This window comes from Gorilla gorilla, chromosome 2 (assembly GCF_029281585.2).
Source record: "Gorilla gorilla gorilla isolate KB3781 chromosome 2, NHGRI_mGorGor1-v2.1_pri, whole genome shotgun sequence".
NCBI lineage: Eukaryota > Metazoa > Chordata > Mammalia > Primates > Hominidae > Gorilla > Gorilla gorilla.
Window position 1 is genome coordinate 21,850,635 of NC_086017.1, and position 24,832 is coordinate 21,875,466.

General features: G+C 38.0%; 1 protein-coding gene and 1 pseudogene across 1 annotated transcript in view; both read left to right on the plus strand.

Moving 5' to 3' along the window:
* Window positions 1–24,832, plus strand: part of SYN2 (synapsin II) — a 180,937-nt gene that overhangs the window by 26,049 nt on the left and 130,056 nt on the right. The window lies entirely within an intron of this gene.
* Window positions 1–24,832, plus strand: part of LOC129532279 (actin, clone 302-like) — an 89,780-nt pseudogene that overhangs the window by 25,439 nt on the left and 39,509 nt on the right.

Here is a 24,832-nt window from a genome sequence, read left to right on the forward strand (position 1 = left end):
TCCATATTTCTACCTACATTCTGATTATGGCCACTTAAGTAATCCCTAAAAAGTTTTAGGCTCTTCCTACAGCTCTCATCTTTTTCTGACCCCTCACCAGAATTGTCCTTAAGACTCTATTAATGGCAATCTAGCCTTTTTCTAGCTTGCTTCTCCAGATTCTTCTAGTCTCTACCTATTACCCATTTTTAAAGCTACATCCACATTTTCAGGTATTTGTTATAGCAACAGCCCCACTTCTTTGCACCAATTTTTATCTCAGTCTGTTTTGTATTGCTGTAACAGAATACCACAGACTGGATAATAGATACAAACATTTATTTATTATAGTTCTGAAGGCTAGGAAGTCCAAGATCAAGGGGCTGTATCTGGTGAGGGCCTCCTTGCTACATCATAACATGGAGTAAAGCATCACATGGTGTGTGTGAGAGAGTGTGAGCACAAGAGCAAGTGAGAGCAAGAACTAGAGAGTGAGCAGGCTCAAGTGGAAGGGGGTTGAACTCATCCTTTTATCAAGAACCTACTCCTGAAATAACCTGCTCCCATGATAACAGCATTAATCCATTCATGAGGCCTCATGACCTAATTGCTGTTAAAGGTCCCACCTCATAACACTGTTGCAATGGGGATTAAGTTTCCAACATAAGAACTTTGGGGGACACACTCAAACCATAGCAAATACCTTACCATATATATGATTTGCAAATATTTTCTCCCATTCTGTGGCTTATCTTTTCACTTTGGTAGTGTTCTTTGGAGCACATGTTTTTAATTTTGATGAAGCCCAATTTTTCTGTTTTTTCTTTTGTTGCTTGTGTTTTTTGTGTATATCTAAAGAAACCGTTGCCTAATCCAAGATCACAAAGACTTACACCTATATTTTCTTCTAATAGTTTTATGGTTTTATCTCTTACACTTAGATCTTTGATCCATTTTGCCTTAATTTTTGTATATGCTGTGAAGTAAGAGTCCAAATTCATTCTTTAGCATGTGGATACCTATTTTTCCCAGCACCATTTGTTGAAAAGACTCTTTTTCCTCTATTGAATTGTCTTGACACCCTTGTCAAAATCAACTCACCATAGAATTGTGGGTTCATTTTTGAATTCTAAGTTCTATTCCATTGATGCAATAGATTGCAATGATACATTATTTGTTCTTATATCAATATCATATTATCTTCATTACTGTGGCTTTGTAGCAAGTTTTGAAATTGGAAAGTGTGAGTCATCTAACTTTGTTGTTTTTAAAAAAAAAACTTTTTTTTGGCTATACTTTGAGTCCTTTGAATTGCCATATGGATTTTAGGATCAACTTGTGAATTTCTGCAAAAAAGGCAGCTGAAATTTTGATAGGGATTTCATTGATAGATTAATTTGGAGATATTGGCATTTATTAAATATTACAATCCATGAACACAGATTTTTTTCATTTATTTTGTTCTTCAATTTCTTTCAACAGTGTTTTCTAATTTTTAGTGTATAAGTCTTGTACTTATTTTAAAATTCTTATTCCCAACAATTTTATTCTTTTTGATGCCGTTGTAAATTGAATTGGTCCCTTTATTTCATTTTTGGATTGTTTATTGCTAGTATATAGAAATGCAATTGATTTTTGTATATTGATTGTGTATCCTGCAACCTTGCTGAACTCATTTATTAGCTCTAAGAGTGTGTGTTCATGTTTGTGTGTATTCCTTAGAATTTTCTATGTATAAGATCATCTGCAAATAAAAATTTTACTTCTTCTTTTCCAATTCGGATGCCTTTAATTTCTTTCTCCTGGCTAATTGTCCTGGCTAGGACCTTCAGTATAATGTTGAGTAGAAGTTGAGAGAATGGATATCCTTGTTTTATTCCTCATTTTTGGGGAAAGCTTTCAGCCTTTCACTATTATAATGTTAACTGTGGTTTTTTATAGATGCTCTTTATTAGGTTGAGGACGTTTCCTTTGATTTCTAGGTTGTTGAGTGTTTTTATCATGAAAGGGTGTTGGATTTTGTGAAATGCTTTTTCTGTGTCTATTGATACGATTATTTAGTTTCTTTTTTTATTCTATTAATATATGTTACATTGACTAATGTTCATATGTTGAACCAACATTGTATTCCTGGAATAAATCTCACTTAGTCGTGTTATATAATCCTTTATCTATTGCTAGGTTTGGTTTGCTAACATTTTGCTTGTAGCTGGGGCTTTCCGCAAAGTGTGTTTAGTAGATTTTCTGACATTGTACAGAGGGAAATACAAGGTGCCTCACGTTATTTCACCAGCTGCTATGTGCTACCACCATGCCACAGGCCTTACATACGTTATCTTGTTTAAACTCTACCTTTGTGCTAGGTAGAGGTCACTTCAGTTTTCACTGTATTCTCGATGGTGATGTTCCTATCCTGCAGATGAGAAAACAAAGAAGCAAAGATTTTTTTTTTTTTTTTTTTGGTCATTCAGCATTTATCCTGTCTTTTTTGGGATTAATGCTGCAAGAAGTGAGACAGAGCCAAATAAAGCAATGGATTTTTTTTGAAGGTGTGCCATGAGTTATTTCTGATAAAGGTAGCTTTATGTATGTAGTAACAGAATTGGTCCTCTCATGGATATGATCATAGGCAAGAGATCTTGTATCAGATCAGGTATTAAGGATCGGGAGGAAGAAACTAAACTTTTTCCTAAAAGAAGGATGTTGCCACCCTTTTTCTGAGATCAGATAAGATCAGGTCTTAATTCCTAAATCAGAATCCTTTTATGACATGTTTCCTGCCTTTAAGTAGTTGATAGTCTAGTATGACTGAAATGCAAGTTGTACAGTGAGGTTCTGGGCCTCTACTAATGGCCCACTTTAGTCATGTGGGCATTGGTGTTGGGGGAGCCTGGAATACTCATTATTTACTTAGCAATTATAAAGTATAGAATGATTAAAGTACAAAGTATGCTGATTTGGGACATAAACTGGTGATTTGGGAGATTTGTGTCCATGTTTGAGGAGGAGAGACTCCATGGATTTTCAGCACTTGTTGGATTTTCATTAACTAGGATTTGGTGAGGATTTGTCTTCCCAAAGATAATTGTAATCTGGTGGAAGATGGGCTGGCAACTGTGTAGTTGCAGACAGAAAAGGCAGTGAAAGTGGATTTCAGAGTGGTAATAGGAGGCAGGAGGTCTTTGGATTAATCTGCCTCTGATGAACAGGAGAGAATGTTAAACACAAAATCCTGCATAGTGATTACTTCTGATGGAAGCCAGAGTGAGGCAGGAGGGTATTGGTAGACAGCATCAACGGTATTGGCAAGTTCTCTTTCTTTCTTTCTTTCTTTTTTTTTTTTTTTTTTTGAGACGGAGTTTCGCTGTGTCGCTCAGGCTGGAGTGCGGTGGTGTGATCTCGGCTCACTGCAAGCTCCGCCTCCCGGGTTCACGCCATTTTCCTGCCTCAGCCTCCTGAGTAGCTGGGACTACAGGCGCCCGCCACCACACCCGGCTAATTTTTTGTGTTTTTAGTAGAGACGGGGTTTCACCATGTTCTGTTTCTTAAAATGAGTTGTAAGGCCATGAGTGTTCTTTTTATTACTAGGCTTTATAACTTTCATATATATATATCACATTTTAAAAATATATCCAATATTTGATTCAAAAAAGAGGATAAAAGAAAGATGGAAGGATAGTGGAAGAGGACTAAGTCTCAGTGAGGAGCTAAGGTGTTAATGATAGAAAAGTCAGGCAGCCTTTGCTTAATGTAGATCGTATTATAGTTTTCTTGCCTATTTGGAGTTATTAGAGGAATATGTGCTTCTCTCTTCTCTTCTATAACCTATACCTGAGAGGTACTTTCTTAGAGCTGGAGCTTGGGAAGAGGAGAAAAGATGAAGCTTTGAAACAGATTTTGTTTCTACTTCTCAGAGAATAAAGGGGTGGGTGTAGGAGTGAGAGCTTATGTGTCCAGGCATCAAACTTGGCAGACAACTCCCTCAGAGCAGATGGAGTGAGGATTTCATTGCTTGACAGACTGACTCAGACCTGCCTCCCTGCAGCCAGCCACTACTGGGTATGGCTTGAATCTCTGTTGAAAGCTGCCGGATCATGGTATCCCTACTTCTACTCTAGCAATGATGAACTCCAGCCTTCCCAGAGGAAGAGCTGTCCAAGGAGCTGATGAGTTTGACCCTTATTGCTTGCTGGGATGGTGGCTTTGGTGAAATGGACATTTCTTAGGCTGAAGTGTTTTTTCAGAGACTGTATAACTCCCCCAATCTATGTTGCTTTAGAGAGGATTTTTACATTGGAATAGAGCTTGCCTCTGTGTCCTCCAAGCTGTTTTTCTGCCATGAGAAATATGAACTGGAAGATTCTACACAATTGGGTGATTGGTTTAGTGAGGTCAACACAGGAAAAAACCCTGAGAAAGACGTAGAATTTTTGTTTAAGAAGTAAGCAGCTTTCCAGAAACTTCAGATTTCTCTGCCAGTCATGATTTTAGCAACCAGTGAAGATGAGCATGTTTTGGATTAGAGCCACAGCCTTCTAGTTCGTGTCCTTGCCTTTAGTCTCCCTTCTGCCAATCTAAGGTGTAAATGCTGCCAGGCTTTTTTCCATAAAGCCCTGCTTTCATCATGGCATTCTCCATTCAGATAACCTCTAGTTGCCACTCCTGTGCATCAGGTCTAGGCATACTGTTTAGCTTTGAAATTTGTTATATCTGGCCTTATGTCTGATATTCCTCCCCAGCATTCACCATCTGCACCTGACAGGCTGGTTTTCTCTCAGTCCTCCAGATATAATATTCATTTCCACTTATATCCTTCGCTCAAAACATTCCTTTCTTCTCTAGCTAAATCCTGCCTGTCCTTCTAAGACAGCTCATTTCTTCTTCCTTCAGTGCTAGCATTGGTCACAGTCTGCTGTGCTCTGCCAACATATATAGTAATTTCCAAATAATTTAGTGACAAATTGTTTTCTATTTTTTGTATATTAGCATTGGTCTGTAAGCCTTTTGAAGTCTTGGAACATGTTTCCTTCTCTTATTTCCCCATGGAATTTAAGATGGTACCTGGCATGTATCAGTATATTTGGTTAAATAATTAAACATTGAAAGTTTTGTAAATAATGACTAGTGTTTGTATATCATGTTAAAGTTCACAAAATGCTCTCATATTTATTATATTTCTTAATTCTCCCCCAAATTTTGTGATACTTCTATTTAAAGATGAAGAAATTGCATCTTAAAGAGTTGAAATAATTTGCCCAAGGTCTCACAGTTGATAACTGCTCTAGATAGGACTAGAGCCTAAGCTTCAGGTCTGTTAAAAATGCTGACTGGCCTTGTGTTTTCTTCAAATCCCAGTTTTCTTTAAGGGATTTGTAGATATTGTTGTTTAATACTATGGAAATATCCTGGGAGCTCAATGGAAAGGTAATGTCTTCCTGTGAACTAGACAGTTATAGGAGACCTGAGAATGTTTCAGCTGCAAGTGGATCTAAAGAAGGAAGGTGTAGTGGGTTGAATAGTGTTCCTTTCTCCCTGGCCCTCCCCATCCCCCAATTCAGGTCCACCTCAGAATGTGACTTATTTGGAAACAGTGTCTTTGCAGCTAAGGCTCTTGAGATGAAATCATTCCAGATATAAGGTAGATCCTAAATCCAATGGCTGGTGTCCTTATAAGAAGAAGAGAAGACACAGAGAGCAGCGCAGAGAGGAGAAGGCCGTGTGAAGATGGAGGCAGAGATTGCAGCTAGGCAACTACAAGCTAGGAAATGGCAAGGATTGCTTGTAACCACTAGAGGCTGGAAGAGGCAAGGATTGGATGGGCCCTACAGCCTTCGGAGGGAACGTAGCCCGGCCAACACACCTTGATTTTAGACTTCTGGCTTCTAAAACCGTGAGAATAAATCCCCCCACACCTTTTTTTTTCCTTCTCTTTTCTTTTCTTTTTTTTTTTTTTTTTTTTTTTTTTTGTGAGACAGCATCTTGCTCTGTCACCCAGGCTGGAGTGCGATGGGGTGATCACAGCTCATTGCAGCCTTAAATTCCTGGACTCAGGCGATCCTCCCACCTTGGCCTCCCAAGTAGGTGGGACTACTAGTGAGCATCACCATGCCCAGCTAATTTTAAAAAAATTTCATAGAGATGGAGTCTCACTGTGTTCCCCAGGCTGGTCTCGAGCTCCTGACCTCAAGCAATCCTCCTGGAAAACAAACCTCTCAAAGCACTGGGTTTACAGGTGTGAACTACTGTTGCCCAGCTGCTTTTTTTTCCTCTCCTAATTTCACTTTTTTAAAGCCACCAAATTAGTGGTAATTTGTTATGACAGCCTTAGGATACTAATCTAAAAGAGAAGAAAAATAAGCATTTACTGCAGGGTCTCCTATATAACCAGGTATATTTTAGGCACTTTAATGTGTTATTTTATCTCCCAACAACTTTGTGTGGTAGGCATTATTTATCCATATTTTACAAATCAGAAAAATAAGGCTCAGAAAGATAAGCTTGTGTTTTAGGAATATTCTGTCATTTTGTTTTCAGCTGTCTACTTTCTTCTGTTGATTGCCTGAGGAATTTATTATGTGGCCCTCAGAATGACTGGGCATAAAACTGTGATGTCCATTCTACTGGACTGGTTAAAGAAATGCACCGTGGATTAGTCAAAGGAGGGCCAGACATATCATATGACCTTTCCTATGGAAAAGTCTCAGCATCTGTCTTCCCCCACGTCTGTACCTATTTCTCACCTACTGTATAGTCAAATCTCCATCATGAAACTTCCCTAGATTTCTTTACCTAATATTTTATCTGTTTCTCTCTCTCATCTGAACCTCCATAGCAGTTTATCTACTTCAATTTTATTGTACTCACTGCAGTCTACCTTGTATTATATGATTTCTGCCTTGTGCCATTTGTCCAGGTATATTGTAGGTCTCATGAGGATGGAGATCTTGTCTTGTTCATTTTTGTATCTTCCATATTACCTACCAGAAATTCTTACCCATAACATGTTAATTAATTGTTGAATTTCTATTTTCCTCTTCTCCTTCTTCCCCACTTTCCAGGTTCTAGTGTCAACCTTTAGAAGGCAAAATTCTCTCTCTCTCTCTCTGTCTCTCTCACACACTCACACACACACACACCCCCCACACACACAGGTGTGAGGAGGATTCAAGTGAGGAGAGGGCAGTAAGACATGAACATGAATAGCATGAGCAAAAGCAGAAAAGAATGAAATGCTTCCATAGTAGTCAAACTGGTAGAATATCATATTCATTTTGTCTTTCCCATTTCATGAGTAATCAGGATATCGAAAGATTTGAAATGAGATCCTTCTGAAAAAGCAAAGGGTTCCAGAAATATGACTGAAAACTTAGTAACTGTCTAAAATTATTTTGCTCTGTGATCAAAATAATTATGAGCAACCATTCTTTTAGAGGAAAGAACCAGGATAATGGGTATAAGATATTTAGAATCTGATGAAGACATTTGATGAAACAATTAGAACCCCTGAAAACAGGAGGAATCCTTTTATGTTGAGTCTTGGTCATTTACTTTTATAGGGGTGTATGGAGGCACTATTTTTAGACAAGCAGTTAGCATCCCTCTTCATTATAAGCCTACATGGTAAGTCTACATGTGCTGTGAACTATAGTACATTCTTGCTATTGGGGAATAAGAAAAATACCTATAGTACAGGCTTTTTATTGTGCTCTATGGCATTGGGTTTATAGAATCATAGGACTTCAGAAACAGAGAGATAAGAGTAAGATACCAAATATTTATTGAGTACAATTGTGTGCTACATACTGTGCTAATCTCTTTATATATATTTAAATTTCACAATTACCTGAAATAATAGGTACACTTATCTCTATCTTATGAATGAGAAAATTGAAGATTAGAGAGGTTGGGAAATATACCCAAGGTCATGCAACTAAGAAGTGGTGGAGCTGGAATCATTAGAAAATCTGATTATATGCCTTAAAGATGATGTGATCCAGAGGTTCCTATCCTGTGCCCTCCAGGCATCTAGTAATCTAGTTAAGTTCCAACCCTGTCTCATTCTACTGTACCACCACCAGAGAGCTGTACATGTGGTATACCATAAAAATGATGTTTAAAGGGGGGTTTACTGCATTTAGTATTTTGGTGTTTTTTTTTAAACTTCAGCAACTGCTTAATGACTGAGATGTGATTATAATACATGAGAACTGTCAGACTTTTGAAGTTTTTCTGATGCAGTAAAAAGGAGTAGATAAAAAGTGAAATGGATTGTTCTTTGTTGCAAGCGGAGTTTTGTTTGTAAAATGTAGAAAGAGTTAAAATGAGATGGTAAGAATGAATGAGGAGAAATGCATTTCAGTTTTTTTCTGGGTTAAATAAGTAAATGGCTCTACTGTTTTCCAATTTGAATAGGTGTTTTTCCCCCTTTGGAGGATGGGGGATTCCATTACTTAGAGAGACTACCACCACTATTGCTATCACTAATAACAATCATTTGATTAGTGCTTTACATTTTACAAAGTACTTTCACTATGCTGTGGCCTGTAGACAATTAATCTTCCCATATCTTGCATTCCCATAGTCCTTTGCACATACCCTGCATTGTACTGAATCCCTTTGCCCCTACAATCTCCACCTCAGTGCTCATGGTGAACTGATTTGTGTGCCCTGTGGACTGGGAGTACTGCAACGTTGAGTAGTGGGGGGCTCAGGAATACCTCCCAGAAGCACAGGAGAGTACTATATAGAATTTGAATCTGGCGGAGTTAAGAAGAAAAAAGTTAAAATCAGTTGTGCTTTTAAAAAATGAGGCTTGAATTTACAGCATAGTGTAGTGGGTGAGAAGCATGGGATTTGGAGTCAGCAGAACTGAATTTGAATAACTTGCTTCTTTCATTTACCAGACATTTATTCATTCTCAAAGGAACCCATATTTCTCCTTTATAGTACTTATTACAACTCTAACTAAATATTTGTTTAATGATTATACTTTCTACTAGGATATAAGTTTAATTAGGAAAGAGACTGTCAGTATTGTTCAGTTTTATTCTCTGTACCTAGTACAGCTACTAGTGTGGTTTAGTTGTTCAGTCAACATTTGTTGACAATAAAATGAATGAATGTCTGGTAAATTGTGTGGGTGAAACTGACCAAATCTGAGGAGTTGGGAAAGGTTTTGGTGAGTATATTACATTTAAAATGAGACCTGAAGGATGAATAGGAGTTGGCTAGGTAAATAAGGAGAGCAACATCCTGGGAGAAAGAACATGAAGCTTGTGAAAGGGAAAGAGCATAGTTAGTTTAAAGAAAGACATTTCTTTGTGACTGGAATGTAGAGAGGGGGAGAATGTGTGAGATGAGGCTAGAGTAAACAGAGGTTCATGCAGAGGCTTATAGGCTTTGCTAAGGATTTTGCACTTTATTCTCCTACTGTAGAAATAGGAAGCTATCTAACAGTTTTGATGGAAGAGAGCCATGATTAGATGTTCCTTTTGATATTTTGAAATGACTGCTCTGGCTGCCATCTAGTGGAGACTGGATTGGAGGAAGGGAAGAGTGGATGTTCGGAAATTATTAAAAGGCTATTGCAAAAAACTAGGTGAGAGAAGATGGTGGCCTGGACAAAAGTAGCAAACGTGGAGATGAAGAGAGTTGGAATAATATAAGAAATATTTAATAGATCATCAAGACTTGATGATTGATTAGATAAGAAATGAAGGAGAGGTCAAAGTATGACCACTAGGTTTCTGAGTGCACAGCTGGGTGGATGGAGGTTGCCGTTTACTGATACGAGGAACCTTGAAGGAACCTGAAGGACAGATTTTAGGGGGAGATGATGAATGTTGTTTTAGATATGTTGTAACTGAAGTGCCGATGAGACAATAAAGAGAATGATTATGGGAAGTTGGGTGTATGGGTTTGAACTTCAGGAAAACATATTGTACTCCATGACTGTTCCATATCAAGATGGAAAGCACTACCTTGTTTTTTTCATGACTGAATGGTATTTAATTGTATATACTAATGTTCCAATTATGTGCCATAATTAACTTCAGGGAAAGGCAAATTGTATGGAAAGAGAAGAATACTTAATAGTGTGAGTTTCCTTTAAGAGGAGGAGGAAATGAGGTCTGGCTCACAGGTGTTTTTGGTCTTAGATAAGAGGAGAGACACCTGATCTATTATTTTAACAGAAGGGATGGAGGAGAATATGGGTGAAGATACAGAAGGGTGTGTAGATTGGATGGTGGGAAGTTGAGGATGTATCCATCTGGTGGCTTCTATTTTCTCTGTTAAGTAGGAGGCTAGGTCATCTACTGAGAAGAAGGAAGGATGATGGAAGGGGTACTATTTGAAGGAAATGAATAAGATTTTAAATCATCATATTTTGACCAGACAAACTCATGATTTAGTGAGAGTTGAAGGCCTTGTTGAGGTGACAATCTGTTCTGTTGTGTTATTTCTTTCTGGCATTCTTCAGCAGCTTGGGGACACAGAAAGTGGATACTTGAGCTCATTAAGGGTTTTTGAGGTTTTTGTCAGATGGAGATGATGAAAGGGAAAGGAAGTTTAGGTTATTGAAATACTAGATCATGGCATCTAAGTTGGATAGAGAGGCGAGTGATGGATTGGGGACAGTGATTCTCAAACTTTAGTATATATTAGCATTATCTGAAGGGTTTGTTAAAACAGAGATCACTTCCATTTGTAAAACAGGAAGCAGTGTTCTGATGCTTTTCTCATTAAGTTGTTGGAGATGTAAGGTGGCAGCATGTGATATGTTTAATTTGAAGAAAGCATTTAACCTGTTTTTTGCTGTAAACCATTCAGATTTAAGATGGTTCAGTAAATCAGCAGTTGACTCTGGGTATGAGAATACTTTGGTTTCCTTGGTACCTGATTGTGAGACCCTCTGCAAGTTACGTACGTTGTGTATTCCAACCTTTTACTTCTGACTTACAGATAAAATGCCCATTGTTTGTTTCTAGGGTTTTGAGCATTTTCTGTAACCCTAAGTGAAAGATTTAGCCCTTTTATGCCCTTTTAAGATGAGACAATTCATGTTTGCCACATTTTACTTTCCCAAGGGCATATTATGAGATTTTGTTTTATTATTTTTTGAGACAGGGTCTTGCTCTATCACCCAGGCTGGAGTGCAGTGGTATGATCACGGCTCACTGCAGCCATCGGACTCAAGCGATCTTCCCACCTCAGCCTCCCGAGTAGCTGGGACGACGGGTGTGCACCACCATGCCCAGCTAATTTTTGTATTTTTTGTAGAGACAGGGTTTTGCCATGTTGGCCAGGCTGGTCTTGAACTCGTGAGCTCAAGTGATCCACCTGCTTTGGCCTCCCAAAGGCCTCCTGGAGTGGTGGGATTCTAGGGGTGACCCACTGTGCCAGGCTGAGATTTTATTTTAACTACAAAATTCTTTTAAGACTGTTTGCCATATAAAAAGTCTACATTTTAGTTGTAGAACCCAGTGATTTATTGTAAAGATGATGATGATAGCTAACATTCATTGAACACTTATTGTGTGCCAGGTATTGTGATAGGTAGATAGTGGATAAGACAATCTAAGGAGTGCCTACTTAGTTAAGTGTTTTAATATAGTATCTCATTTCATCCTCTCAGCAGTTTTATGAGGGTATATACTATATTTCCCCCACTTAAAAAGTATGTGAATTGAGGCACAGGAAAGATAATATGCCCAAGTCATGCAGCAGTAAATGATAGCTCGGGTTCAAATCTAAGTTTGTCCAATTCTGGACCCCTGCTGATAATCACTGTACTGGAATTGCAGCAGTTGGTAGTGACTATTTTATTCATTATATCGTTGGTTTATGGATTTTACAATCACTTGCAGACCTAAACCCTGGGAACCTATATGTGAGTCTTTTCAGTTCTGTGTAAGATGAGATTGTCAGAGTTTTGTGAATATGTAGGTGAGATGTGAAATTAGAAGCCCTTGAAGTTTGGGAATGTACAGGGACCCTTCTTTCTCATTCATTGAGCACATGCTTATTGAACACTTAGGGTATGTCAGGCCATTGTGCTATGTGTAGTAAGATAGTCTGAATGCTTACTAGTTTAGCATAACTTTGGGAAAGTTAACATTGGGCCCAAAAGAGCAGCTGAGAGGAGTTGTAGAAAGAACATTAGAGCCCTGGCTTGGTGGCTCATGCCCATAATCCTAGCACTTTGGGAGGCTGAGGCAGGTGGATCACCTGAGGTCAGGAGTTCAAGACCAGCCTGGTCAACATGGTGAAACTCGTCTCTACTAAAAATACAAAAATTAGCCTGGTGTGGTGACACGTGCCTGTAATCCCAGCCACCTGGGAGGGCTGAGGCAGGAGAATCACTGGAACCCGGGAGGCGGAGGCTGCAGTGAGCCAACATTGTGCCACTGCATTGCAGCCAGGGTGACAGAGTGAGACTCCGTCTCAAAAATAATAATAATAATAAATAAAAAATAAACTGAAAGATGAGGGAACTGAGTACTAGTTTAGTATCAGAGTGCTATAGATGGCTTGGGAGTTATATAGGAAATGATACAGTAAGTTCCTATGAAGTGACTGGTACATGTTGAATGAAAAACAGGGTTTGGAACTCATTTTGTTTTGCAGTCTTGTGATGTTTTCTGCTATGACATTCTTCTCTTTTATTCATTTATATATCTGTTGGACGATACATTATGTTTGTGCCACATCTGCCTGGGTGGTTGACAGATTTGGAAACATGGCTTATATTTAGAAGAGTGGAAAAGCAGAAACTTTCCAGAGATAAAATCAGTACCTTGGAGAGCTCTAAGCAGGCACCAGAACTGTGCAACACAAAGCAATCTCGACAGTTTTTGTTTTCTTTTTGTTTTGTTTGTTTTTGTTTTTGAGGGGGCTCACTGCAACCTCCACCTCCAGGATTCAAGCGATTCTCCTGCCCCAGCGTCTCACGTAGCTGGGATTACAGGCACCTGCCACCACGCCCGGCTAATTTTTTGTATTTTTAGTAAAGACAGGGTTTCACTATGTTGGTCAGGCTGGTCTCGAACTCATGACCTCAGGCGATTCACCCGCCTTGGCCTCCCAAAGTGCTGGGATTACAGGTGTGAGCCACCGAACCCAGCCTCGACAGTTCTTAGACTGTTAATGGTTGTAATTCTCTGCAAGATTCTTGAAATGTTAGAGTTTATTAGAGTAAATCCGTAAGTTACACCTTTCATTTAATGTTGATTCTTTGACCCAGGAATGGCTCCAGTTTGGAATGATTTTTTTTTTTTTGAGATAGAGTTTTGCTCTGTCCCCCAGGCTGGAGTGCAGTGGTACGATCTTGGCTCACTGCAACCTCTGCCTCCCAGGTTCAAGTGATTCTTCTGCCTCCGCCTCCCAAGTAGCTGTGACTATAGGCGTGTGCCACCATGCCCAGCTAATTTTTGTATTATTAGTAGACATGGGGTTTCACCATATTGGCTAGGCTGGTCTTGCACTCCTGACCTCGTGATCTGTTGGCCTCGGTCTCCCAAAGTGCTGGGATTACAGGCGTGAACCACTTTGCCCAGCCTGGAGTGATTTTTTAGGTTTGTAGACTTGTAAAGATCTTTGGAATAATCTCATCTTTCTTCTCCGCTCTTCTCTTTTTTATTTCTATATAGATAAAACAGAGACCCAAAAATAGAATAGCAAAAGGATTAATGCCTTGTTGACAGAAAGTCATTAGAAAATTCTGGATAAGAATCCTAGTCTTTTGACTTCCAGACAGATGCTTAGTATGTAACAATGGACCTATTATGAGGATAAAATAATAAGTTCTACACAATGTTTTTATCAAAAAATTATAGCTTTCTAAACAGGATTTTAAGATGACCTTATAAAACTGTGGCGAGGGGAAATGTGTCAATTTCTTCAAATTCCCTGGTGGCTTTTTTTCTTTTGAAATGTAAAGCAGAGAGTATTTTGCTTAGATATGAGCTGCTACATTGTTCTACATCTCTGGCAGAGGCACAGGGACTAAAATAATTTGTCCTCCAGAGCTACTGCTGGTCCTCTAGTTTTGGGTGGTAGTGGTCTGTTTCTCAAATTGCTGCTGCCCCAGTGCTGCCCCTGAAGTTTTTATTTTTTTTAGTACATATGAATCCTCAAATGTAAGAACTGAAAGGTCTTAGAGATCCTATAGTCTGCCGCCTTCATTTTATGATTTTCTTTTAGTTCTGTGCTAATCGCTAAACTTCAAGTACATCTCAGGTCTCTGAAACTGAACATGCAGGCTTATTTCTGGATCAGCCCACTTGGAAATAGCTTATCAGAGATCTTCTCTGGACCAGAGGAAATATTCCTTAAATGGGTCAGTTGTCAAGAATGTTCTTTGGAACACATTGTATAACAACATCTGCTTCAAGGCCTTGTGTATGCCTGAGGTGTTAGGATCTCATTCCTTCATATGGAAGGTTTCTCAGGAATTTATTCAGCTTCTCCAAGAAGGAAGCTTTTCAGAGGCTAGAAATCTTACTAAATTCACCGTGTATTTCCCATGTGGGCTGTTGCCTCTTAGTTGGCTCCCTGCTGGTTTTCTCTTTCATTCAGTTTATTTTGTATTTTTTAATGATAATTATTCACCTTTGACAAATGTTTTGGTTTTAGAGCATTTTTGACACATCTTTCTTTAGCCCTAACAGCGATCATATGGGCTCGATATTCACATTTTAGTATTTATATTCAGGAAACATTTATTGAATGCTAGCTACGTGCTAGGCGTTGTGCTAGACTGTATGCTATATATCATTTTAAAAGTCTCACAGTATCTGTAAAGTATTATTCAGATTTTGCAGAAGACAAACTAGAATTTTAAAGAGGTTAAGTAAGTAACCTCTGTTCTATTCATTTCTTTTTTTCTTCTTTATTTTTTTGCACCTACTGCCTGATAGGAGCTGTGCTTAGCACTTAGGAGAGACATGTTTGCTGTTCTCCAGAATTAATGCAGTGCCTGAGGAACTCAAGATTTATAAAGTTACATTAGAATTTAATCAACTGTTAAGACTTAATTGTTGGCTATACTTTCAAGAAAAAAATTAAATTAACTGTTAGAATTGGGGAAGAAGAATGAAAATTTGTGTGGACCAGGGAAATAAATACAAATTTATGGAGAAGGAATAGAACCTAAATTGAAGAATCTGGCACCATTGTAGATCCCTGATCTCTGGATAACATGATAAAGAGTTAGGTTAGGAGTGTTAAGCTATCTGGATGGATTGGTAGGAGGAGAGACCAGAGGCAAGAAAACAAGTCAGGAGGTTGTTGTAATCAAGATTACCCATAGGATCCAGCCTTGGTCATGTCTCCTTTCTTTCCAGAAAGAGAAAAACAGTTTTTTTTAGGCCAAAGCATCATAACATTCTTGAAACTCTTAGCATTGCCCTTGCAGTTTAGCTGTCAGAGAAATGCTAATTTAGGAGATTTGAACTCACATCCTACTTATCTTCCTTTGACCCAAACATGCTACTTTGAGCTTGCTGCTGGTTCCCATATCTCTTCTGAAGATGACCTTTTTGTTTTTTGACATAATTTCCATACATGTTGTTTCATTTTACCTTTACAACAACCCTACAGCAAAAGGCATGGTAGATATTATTCCCATTTGATAAATGAATAAACTGAAACAAAGGTAAATTAACTCATCCAAGATCATACATTGAATTACTTTAGAGCTGGAAATAAGATTCTGATTGATCCGGCCAGGCACGGTGGCTCACGCCTGTAATCCCAGCACTTTGGGAGGCCAAGGTGGGTGGATCACGAGGTTAGGAGTTCGAGACTAGCCTGACCAACATGGTGAAACCCCGTCTCTACTAAAAATGCAAAAATTAGCCAGGCATGGTGGTGGGTGCCTGTAGTCCCAGCTACTCAGGAGGCTGAGGCAGGACAATTGCCTGAACCTGGGAGGCGGAGGTTGCAGTGAGCCGAGATCACACCACTGCACTGCAGCCTGGGCAACAGAGCGAGACTTTGTCTAAAAAAACAAAAAACAAAACAAAACAAAACTATATATATATATATATATATATATATATATATATATATATATATATATGATTCTGATTGATCCTTCTTTCTCATTATCTGATAAATGTACACTTAGGTCTCACAGCCCCCCTCTTCACTCCATCTATCAAACATAATTATTCTATAATTTGTATTTATATCAGTGTTTACATTATTCTCATATATGTTTCTTTCTGCAGAGCTAGGTGACATACTTACTGTGATTACAATGTTTACCATACAGGACTTTTTCCCCCTAGAGTTAATAGTATTCTCATGTTTTTTACATGAAAATTTTTATAACTCTCAAGTTGAGAATAATTTTTGTAAACCTCAATTAAAATTTTTGTATGCCTCAACTAAGTAATTAACTTAAAATAAGTTAAATTAAAAAATTAAATTTTTTGTAAACCTCAAATCATTAAAAATATAATTAAAATGATAAGTTTTGCAAACTTCAATTAAAAATTTTCATTTTATCAGAATCCATCATATACCTGTGACTTGGTCCATGTTCCTTAGATAACAGAGCTTGAGGCAAACATTAAATGCTAATCCTTTACTGGGAGGTGCAATCCCAGGGCAGCAAGAATGATAGTAGGGGGAGTGAGGCAGGAAGGACAGGAAGCAAATGCAAGGTAATGGCTTATCACACTTGCCGCTGCTTTACAACAGGCAGTGAAGAGATAACAGCTGGTCATTTGGCAGGTACACCAGTCTACCCACTCAGGACATTTCCATGTGGGCTATCCTGAAAACTGTTAGAGTAGTCCATGAGAAAGAGGGAAAGGGGCTCTATCTGTTGATTCCCCCTTATGTTCTGTCTCCCATTGGTTAAAAATTGCCCATGAAGAATAACCCTCCTCCCCATGCTTCTTGGTTGCATCATCAGATTTGTCCTTTGCAATTTTGAGGGAAGCAAGATCCTACATCGTGGCACTTCATCTGAATCTGGGAGTTGTAGGAGGAGCCAGAGACTTGGGGTGTATAGCCGGTTGACATAGAAGGTTTAACTACATGAGTCCATCTAGAATCACTCTGGTGGCCCCTGAAGGCAGAGTGAGTAAAGCCAAGAGAATCTGGGGAGGAGCAAAAGATTTGTCTGATTCAACCAATTACTTACATTATCTGAAAAATCTACCAATTCTCCCCTCTCTGATCCCCTGCCCAGAGGTCTCCCTTTGTAACCCTCTATCCTATTTTAATCTGGACAATTTGCTATAGGATGATTGCATCCTGGGACTTTTTTTTTTTTTTTTTTAACACTACTGTCTCCTGGGGAGTAGTTCCAGTTTCTTGGATCCCACTTTTTCTTTTTTGCTTAGCTTTACTTCCTCATTCTACAGGAACATCTTTTCCAGGAGTTTTTAAAGAAAGGGTGCCTAAGAGATGAATCTTCTGAGAAATTAGATATTCAAAAATGAAATTATTAACCCATACGTTTGATAGTTTAGTAGAATATAGAATTCTGGGTCAAAAATAATTTTTCTTCAAAATTTAGAAAAGTACTGCTTTTGTTTTCTAGCATCCTTTATTAGTGTTGATAAATTTAATATTGATTGGTCAAGAAGACAGAAAGTGAACAGTACAGGAGATCTGAATGCCAAAATTAAAAAGCTTGATACTTGACCTTTTGGACATATAGATTTTTATATTTAACAATTTAAGAACACACAGTTTCTCAAATATTCATGGAACATTCATAAAAATTAATATGAATAAATCAGAGAACACGTCAACACATTTCAAAAAGATATAGAATGATCTTTGACTATAATGAAATTAGAAGTTAATATAAAAAGATGAAAATCTTAAAAATTCCCCATGTATTTTGAAAATTTGAAAACACCACTAAATAATTAATGTAAATTAAAAATACCTAGAACGTAATGACAATGAAAACACTACATAACAATATTTAAGAGATGCAGCAAAGGCAGTATTTTGAAGAAGACTTTTATTTTAAATATATTAGACAAGAAAGCTTTAAAAATGAATGAGCTCCATTTTGTGAAGTTATCAAATGAAGAGAATAAACTTAAAGGAAAAAAGAAATATGAAAAATAATGGATTTCCTTGCATACAGGAAAGATCTGGGATTTTGTGATTGTGTTGATTCTGTGGTTCAATTTTTGGAGAAATTATATATTTGCAGTTATGAATTTTTAGAACATGAACATGGTATATCCCACCAACTGTTTGAGGCTTTAAAACCTCTCAAATTATGCTTTGTGGTTTTTAAAGGCAGAAGTCTTTTACATATTTAGTTGCCTTTCTCTCTGGGTATTTGGTGGTTCTTTTGATGCTATTATAAATGGTATTACTCTTTGAATTTCATTTTCTATTTATTGGCTGTTGGCACATGGGAATAAAATGAATTTTTGCATAAAAATGATAAAATTAGAGTATTACCGTTTTGCAACTCCCATTGAATTAATGCATCTAGGTATTGAACATCAACAGCTGTTAATATCACGGAAAGGCAGACATTATGAGCTCCTGATAAAAGGAATCTAACAGGAGTCTGATCAAGCCTCTGCATCCAGCTGCCAATTTGTGGGAAACACAAAGGATGGAGAAAGACGATCTTCCTGGTGAGAGTGTAATCAGCAAAACTGCTACTATGGGAAATTCTACATATGGGTCAAGATGCTCCAGGTTCTTCAACAGATCAACTCTAAGGAAAATAAAGGGATGCACAGGGAAACCTGCGGATTAAAAGAGATTTGGAAGACAAAGTTGTGTTTTTTTTTTTTTTTTAAATAGGCAACTGTAAACTGTAGTGTTTAAGAATATACACTTGAATACAAGCATAAGGAAGTAATTCCATAAAAGTCAAGAGAGTGGTTACCTTTGCGGGGAAGGAGGGGGTCAAGGCTGGGACTGGGTATTGAAGTTGCTCCTGGGGTGGCTGTCAAAATTGGTTTATTAACCTGGATGGTGGATACATGAGTGTTTGCCTTATAACAACTCATTAAACTCATTAAGCAATACTCTTTTTTTTTTTTAATTTTGATGTGGCTTTCTGTATCTTTGTTTTATTTTACAACATAAAGTTTAAAGAAAAAAATGTTTTCTGTTGTCTGAACAAGAGCAAGAGGATTAGTGGGCAGAGAGGAGAAAAGAAGGGCACCTATATATTAAAAATATTTTTGCCTAAGGTATGCTAGACTCTGTACTAGAGCATTTCACACATGTTATCTTGACATTCAAAATGGATTATTCTTATTTGGCAGAGTCTCAGAAGTTAAATAATTTCCTCATGGTAATGAGTAGGGGGCAGGAGTTCAAGCCCAAATTTGATTGGTTCCAAAGCAGACTTTCTACTTCCCTCATTTACTGATGTTGGCAAATAGAAGTGTGGGTGGTATACTAATTTCTCTCTAAACCTAGTGTCTATAGTATCTAGCCTTCAGTTAGTCACCCTCCTAAAAAGTTGTGTCCTTTGTGTATATTAAAAATTATATGGAAACATGTATATTCTCACCCTCTCAACTAATCTGTTATATAAAAGACTGGTTACATTACTTGTTCTAACAGAACAAAAATGATAATTCTAAGACAAGATATGAAAATATAGTGACATCTGGGCCAGGTGTGGTGGCTCACGCCTGTAATCCCAGCACCTTTGGGAGGCTGAGGCAGGCGGATCACTTGAGGTCAGGAGTTTGAGACCAACTTGGCCAACGTGGTGAAAACCCATCTCTACTAAAAATACAAAAATTAGCTGGGCATGGTGGCATGCGCCTGTAATCCCAGCTATTCGGGAGGCTGAGGCAGGAGAATCGCTTGAACCCAGGAGGCAGAGGTTTCAGTGAGCCAAGATCGTGCCACTGCACTCCAACCTGGGCAACAAGGCAAGACTGTCTGTCTCTCTCTGTGTGTGTGTGTGTGTGTGTGTGTGTGTGTGTATACTTTTTGACATCTTTAAATCCCTTATTTTTAGGGGAATTGTTTTTCTAGTGAAACATGAACAAAGATATTTGAAATGAGTTTCAAATATAGTCCAGCAGCTGAGAAGTCCTAGAACAATCTTAAACATATAAAAATTAGGCTACAGGAAGGGATTTTATTTTCAGTCCTTTTATGTGATATGACTTTAGCCATGAACATTGTATAAATTTGGATTAGACATGCCTATAGGATGACTAAGATTCAAACTTATTTCTTTGGTTGCAGTTTGATTTTAGAAAGTTGCCTTTATATTTTGTAGTTTTGATTTTGATTATTGATTTCTCAGCATTTGATTCAGTCTGATAACTTTGGGCTCTTAATTTACGGATAACTGATTTCTAATCTCTATAGCTTTCTGCTTTTCTACTCCCGTGGCATGCTTTTACTGTTACTATGAGACAATCAGGGAAGATTTTATGAAAAAATATAGTGAAAATACTTAAGCATGTAAGTAGAATTGGTTCTATAATTTTAGAAGAACATTAAAACTGAAACATATAAACATACTCGAAACATAGTCTTTATTTTGATCCTTTTAGAGCATAGTATTTCAACGTGTGGTCCTCTATCTGCATCAAAATCACCTGGGATGCCTACTTTAAAAACATATTCTGTGGTCCCATCCCCAACCCTTCTCCATCAGAATCTACATTTTTTAACAAATGCACATACCTAGAATTTGATCCCTGTCCTTTTCAAATGTCCATATTTATTTCTTCACTTTAAGTTTCTTACCTACAATGTCTATAAGGACACTGTAGGTAAGTAGGCCATCTGGAGGTTGATTTGGTAGACCATTTGCATGTTTTTGAAACAATAGATTTCTGATGTAAGTTGATTATCTTAACAGTTTAGCATAAATATGTTTTCTTTCCCACAAATTAATGATCCCTTTAATGACAGTAGATGATTTCTGAATGATTCCCAGCTGTATTGTTAAAGACATTAAATTAAGATATGCTGTTATGCTGTGTGTATATATAGGACTACTAAAGGAATCAGAACTCAGAATTTTTTTTAGAATGAGTTATTCCAGTCATTAACCTTTGTATGTTTGTGTGATATAAGACAACAGTAATTTACTTCTTTTCCTGACAAATGATTGTTCTATCTCTGAAGCAAACTGTTCCTTCCAGTGCCGGACAATTTGCCTCAATTATTTCCACTTACTCTAGTATCAGGTCTTCTGATAATAATTAAGCACTAGCATGTCTAAGTGGACCCAGTGAATAAATCAAGATAAAATCACTGGGGAAGGGGAATATGAAAGCAGTGCAGGAACAGGGGGAGAGGGATGGGCAGAGAAAAACCCAGAAAGGGAGCATGGGTACTAGAGATGTATTTGATATTTTGCTTTTCCTGACCTAGTCAAAAGATTCTGTTAGAGTGTCATATCAGTGCTGAGAATGGCTTCTAAAAGCAGCAGTTAACCTTTATCATTCCCTCTCTCCTCATCTCCTGAGAATCCCTTCTCATTACAGTTTAATGCTGGTTCCAACTGTTTTCTCTTATAAACCCAACTTCTAGCGATAGCACTTGAGTCCCACATTCCCACCAATTTGGATGAGAGAGTTTTAGTATTTGACCAAGAGCTGGATTCCACCACTGAAGTGTATCTAAATCTACCTGTCTGGTTATATGCATCCAAGTCATGTGTTGCCAAAGTAGTTCTGTTATAGAACTGAACTGGGGTCTACTTGCCTGGCACAGTAAGACCAGATATCCACACCAAGGTTTTGCAGTGGTAGAAAGGAAAACGTTTATTTGCAAGGCACCAAGCAAGGAGGACCAGGCAGCTAATGCTTAAATCCTGACCTTTCCTATGGTGTATAGGTAAGGGTTTTTATAGGCAGGAGTAAATTTCAGGAAAGCAGAAGTACAAGGAAAATCATAAATCAATACATAGAGGTTACACATTGGTTTTGGCCTAAAAGGGTGGGACATCTTGAAGCAGATGGGGTGAGTGGGTGGTTGGCCCACAGGTCATAGGTGGATTCAAACATTTTCTGATTTGCAGTTGCTTAAGGAAGAGAAGCTTTGTTTTAAAAGCTGGAATCAGTAGAAAAGAATGTTAACTCTGGCTCGTGGGTGTTACTCCCTCCAGGCCCCTCAGGAAGAAATTTAAAACAAAGAACGGTGGTCAGAATTCAGTCTTCATTGCCCTTTATCTGAGGTCTGTGTGCCAGTGGATCTGCTTGGTGGAGGTCTGGGTTTCTGAAAAACAACTCAGGGACATAGGTTAAGATGTTATCTTTAGCTTCTACAGGGGAATCAAACATCTCCTGACAGTAACTTCCTTGGCTATTGTTTTAAATTACTGTCACCTTCTTGCTGTAAAGTTGCTTATTTACTTCTCAGGGCTAGCTAGGCGCCTGGAATTTTTCTTGAAGGAACTCAAGATTTTCTTTTATTTCCATGCTTGGCGGGGGGCCCACAGGCTCCTATAAAGGGGGTCCCTGCTCTGTCTCAATTCCTCAAGACACCAATTCATTAAACTGTAAGGATGAAAATGAAAGCAGCGGGTATCAGCTCTGACATTTATAGAGCGTGGAAATCATCATACCTAGCCTTGCTCAAGAAACAGCTGAACAAAATGAAAATCGGAACTTTTCTTGCATCTATCAGAGAAATGAGATTGCAGAGCAAAGTGCTGCCCTAAAATATGGAAAGACAAGCAAATCTAGGAAGTCTCAGTTGAGATCTGCATACTTGGAGCAGAAGCTGCTGGAGTCTTAAACTGGTAGGAACAATTCAATGGTAATTTTGACAAATTGCTGAAGGTTGTTTATGGGCTAGCTGGAGATTGAGAAACTCCTGGGTCTGTAGTCTTAACAGTGGCATCACATTTTTATAGATTTTACTTTTAGGAACCCCACAGGTTTGTACAGTGTAGAGCCAAGAAAAATCTCATATTGGTTCTGGCAGGAAGAAAGGGAGAGTAACCGTTGTGAAATACACCCAGAGCCTTCTCCATAACAAAGACCTACTCTCCAGAGGAAAAGACTACCAGAGTCTTATCCCACCTGGGAGAAGGGCATTTCTCTGACTCCAGCCCCCTCTAGTTTTACTATCTCACCTAAGGGGGAAGGGGAAAGAAACTGAGAAATACTCGTGAAGGTGACAGGCCCACTGAATGACTGAGATTTAATCGTAAGATAGCAGAATGCTTCCTTTCCCCCAACATCTTACCACCACACCAACAGGGCTACAGTGTAACTGCTGGGTTACAGCCAAATGAGTTATAACACACAGACTCTATCTGAGGGGGAGTTCTCAGGGAAGCCCAAAGACAACAGAGGACATACAAACAGGGACACTGGAGGAATTTGAAGCCTCTGGCACTTACCACTGCAGCATGTATTAAACACAGCCAAACTCCTAGCTAGATTAACATAAAACCTCACACTAAAGGCCTATTTAGACCAGTTCCTATTCCCAATACATCATGTCTGGCTTACAAAAAAATTACAAGTCATGCTAAAAGGAATAAATAACACAGCCTGAAGTGTCTTCAAACCAAGCATCAGAACCAGCCTCAGATATGACACATATCTTGGAATTAACAAGCAGGACATTTAAAGTAACTATGATTAATATGGTAAACGCTCTGATGGAAAAAGTAGATAACATGAAAGAACAGATGGATAATGTAAGCAGAGAGATGGAAACTGTAGGAATGAATGAAAAGCAAATGCTATAAGTAAAAACTGCAACAAAAATGAAGAATGCCTTTGATGGGCTATTCTGGACACAGCCAAGGAAAGAAGCTTGAAAATACATATGTCAGTGAAACTTCTCAGAAAGGCAAAGAGAAAAATAGAGTTTAAAACAGCAACAGAACATTTAAGAATGTGAGATATTTTCAATAGGTATAAGATGTGCAATTATATGAGAAGGCAAAGAAAGAACAGAAGAAATATATGGTAAGATATTTGAAGGCTAGGAATTGATGCTTAAAAAGCCTCTGACAAAATGCAACATTGATTCATGATAAACATTCTCAGCAAACTAGGCATAAAGGTGAATTTCCTCAACTTATTAAAGAACGTCTTACAAAAAAGCCTACATTGTACTTAATGGTAAGAAACCATACTTTCTCCCTAAGATTGAGAATGAGGTAAAGATGTCTTCTGTCACCACTATTAGTCAACATCATATTGGATAACTTAGTGAAATAAGACAAGAGAAGGAAATTAAAGCTATATATATTGTGAAGTAAGAAATAAAACTGTCTTTGTTCACAGGTGACATGATTGTCTATGTAGAAAATTGCTAGGAAATGATAAACCTCCTGGAACATAAACAAGTAGAGCAAGGTTCCAGGACACAAGGTGAGTATATATAATTAGTTATTTTCCTGTATACCACAATGAAAAATTAAAAAAACACTACCATTTACAACAGCACCACAAAAAAAGAAAAAAGTACTTAGGCATAAATCTAACAAAATAAATTCAAGACGTATAAGCAGAACACTGCAAAACTCTGATGAAAGAAATCGAAGATCTAAATAAACAGATTCTATATTTATAGATTGGAAGACTCAATATTGTTAAGATGTCAGGTCTTCCCAACTTGATCTGTAGATGCAGTGGAATCCCAATCAAAATCCCAGAAAGCAATTTTTGTAGCGATTAACAAGTTGATTCTGAAGTTTATATGGATAGCCTAGAAACCCAGAATAGCCGACATAATACTGAAGAGGAATAAAGTTGAAGGATTCACACAACTTGATTTCAAGACTTTTTATTACATTGTAGTTATCCATGCAGTATGATGATGATGATATGAAACAATAGATCTATTTCAATCAATGGAACAGAGAACCCAGAAATAGACTCACACAGATAATAATCAAATGATCTTT